The 3,083-nt window shown below is 42.3% G+C and overlaps 1 pseudogene; it reads right to left on the bottom strand.

Annotated features, from left to right (window-relative positions):
* Window positions 1–1,825: 1,825 nt before the first annotated feature.
* LOC139756657 (plasmanylethanolamine desaturase 1-like) lies at window positions 1,826–2,588 on the bottom strand (annotated as a pseudogene).
* Window positions 2,589–3,083: the final 495 nt, after the last annotated feature.

A 3,083-nucleotide genomic window follows, 5' to 3' on the forward strand; every position in this document is an offset into this window, starting at 1 on the left:
AAGATTTAAGAGAGATGACTTATAGTGAGAGGCTAGAGACATATAGTTTGTTCACCATAAAGGAGAATAGAGTAAGGGGTGACTTGATCACAATCTTTAAGTTTTTAAACCATTTTCATCAGTAAACATTTCATCAAAGGCAGCAGACAAAATACAGCCACCGGTCGAACATGCAGTGAAGCAAGAGACTGTTAGAAAAGATGTAAAAAAGAACTTACAGTGTAAGAGTAAAGACGGATAAAACAAACATGATGAAAATGTGAATATGGATAACGTACAGAAGTTTGAAAAGTTGTCTAATCAGTAAATAATGTTCAGGAGATGGAGCCATAAGTGTGCAGACCTCCTCTCCCGTACTGTACAAATAATTAATTACTAAGAAATAGCAACTGTGGGCCGGACGGTCACACATGGTCCCGGACGAACAAACAAAAATAAGAATTTCATCAGGAACGCACAAGGAATAATTCAGAAATGAAGAACCACAAACGAGGGTAGTCAGGGACGCGGAGGGCCACCAACACTCAGGGATATCCAGACTTGACCAGGTAAGTGCATGACACACAAGGAAGGAAGAAGAACCTTAAAAGATGATGGACAGACAGACAGACATGGGCAAGATTGGACATAGAGAAGGATGGAAATACTCAGGGTTGGGACAAACAGATGAAGATCAGGGACAAATATGGGCGGAAAATGGGAAGGGATAAGAACAACTAGGACAGAAGTGAGAAAATAATATGAAAATTGGTTAGAAATGTTCTGAGAATCGTAAATCTTTTTTCATAAGATTCAAATTTTCGGAGAAATGGTTGAAAGTGTATCAAGTTTTTATAGATACATGAAATTAGAAAAGATTGAGTTTGGATTTGTAGATGATAACGGCTGATACCGTATTAGAAAGTGTTAAGTCTTAAACCTATTTCTCTTTTGTGTGTGTTTGTGAGTTTATGTGTCATTACTGATCTGTCCTGAACAGGAAGGGAGTTTTACATTCATGGGGCCACATCTCTATAACCATATCTCTATAATCGCATCTCTATAACTTTCTGTAAATTACAACCTTTCCATCATGTGTTTGATGTTTACATTTACAGTCCCCTCATTAAGGTCATTCTATTGATTTATCACTTAATCCATGAAGATAATGCTGGACATATTTCTGAATAAGTTTCTTGCTTGGTTTCACATTAGTCCCATGACAGATGTATCATGACACCTGTATCATGACAGCCTGTATCATGACAGCTGTATCATGACAGCTGTATCATGACAGCTGTATCATGACAGTTGTATCTCGATATATTTCGAAGAATTGTTTGCTGTTTATGTCATCAGCTTGGTTTTTAAAAACTGTATGATTATGATCATGTCACCTCTCACTCTTCTTTCTTGCACGATGGACAAATTTATAGCCTTTAACTTTTCCCTGTAACTCAGCTTAAATGATTCTGGTATCATCTTTGCTTCCTCCTCTGGACCTTCTCTATTAGCCCTTTGTGCATCTTGGTGTCGCGACCAAACGTGAGCAGCAAATCCTAGCTTTTGGCTTTATATATGACGTGGGGACTTTGCTGAATGTTTTCTTATCCATGAACTTGAATGCAGTTACGATACACGTCAGCAGACAGTTGGTCACCTTAACTAGTGTCCTCAGGTATGACCCTGGCCACAGTTAGGGACATTTCACAAAGAGATTCCTGCGCCGTATGTTCTGACAATGTTCATACTGAGGTCTTCTATCGCTGTGACTCATCTTCATTTCTTCACATTTGTTCTGGTCGCACTTCATCACCGCGCATCAGACCAGCTTTGGTTAATTGATCTAATTTGTTAATGCCACAAATATGGCCAGAAGGTAAACAAAAGCAAACCAATAGTAGTTGGCCTGAATCTGTTCATTACTCCTAAAGCAGAAATTCCAAGTCATATACATCAGGCCTGGGATGGTAAGCATAAAGTTATCTCCATTGGTTTCTATGAAGTCATGTCGGGTGATGGTAGTTGGATTAATGTGGTGATCCGGGAAGGGACGAATGAGATTCTTGCCCAATAGTGGTAGCTCTACTGATCCCCAGGTGTCTGCTCCCCAGTGGACGTCCTGAGGTAAAATCTGCCATGAAAATCCCTGCTAGTGCCATGAGGAGGATTGTAGTCACTTTCTCAAAATTGAAATGAACTGCCATAAAGTATAGATTCAGTACCATCAATGTTATACAGACGCATACACATACTATTTCCTGAATACGTTTCCCTCTACTGTACAGCCCTGCCACCTCCTTTGCGCCCTTATAGTGAGGTCCTCAGCGAGGTTTAGTTTTCTCTTCTTCATTTGTGGCCGAGTTATCGTTGGGGTCATCCTCGAGCATGGAGTTGTGAAGGATTTGGTCCTCAGTCTTGACGGACGGCAGGACAGACGTCGCCATCTTCCCCGGGACTGACAAGGTCTCCCTATCTGTGCTACACCACTGCTGAACTCATCCATTTCCAGAGGGCTACCCTGACGTGTCCTCTCCTCCCTCTCACCAAGATGGACTTATCCATCGAGGGAGCCTCCCCTTGCCTGAAGATCCAGCTTCTTAACCAGCCTCTTATGTGTTACAATAACAGATTCTTTCTGGCGGTCCATATATAGATAACACACCCAGCTTTCTCTCGAAAAAACCTGATAAGTTCGTTATGCATAAACTTCATTCCCTGGAACCACGTTGTCTCTTATGTAGGTAGTTTCTCCTTTGTAAGGAAGTCATCCATTCCCTTATGTTCTTTTCTAGTCCCTCACAAACTACATCCACCAGGGATCCTGGTCTCTAGCTCAGCGCCTCCTCCTGGTTGGAGCGGCGTGTTCAGTGGTCGTGCCGTCTTACCAGCTGCAGTATACCTCATAGTACATAGTGGCTCTTGGTGTTCACTATCTTGGCTGGTGAGCCACGTATGCAGGGCATGACCCGTAGTGAGGGTGAGGAGCCGCCCACCAGTGGGGGTGTCACCCATCACTGCCTATACTGTGATGAGCAAGTTCTCGCCAACCTGAACACAGGACCAACAACAGCGATGTATCTGGAATTCTTTTTTCGGGTTTT

This window comes from Panulirus ornatus, chromosome 23 (genome assembly GCF_036320965.1).
Source record: "Panulirus ornatus isolate Po-2019 chromosome 23, ASM3632096v1, whole genome shotgun sequence".
NCBI classification, from domain to species: domain Eukaryota; kingdom Metazoa; phylum Arthropoda; class Malacostraca; order Decapoda; family Palinuridae; genus Panulirus; species Panulirus ornatus.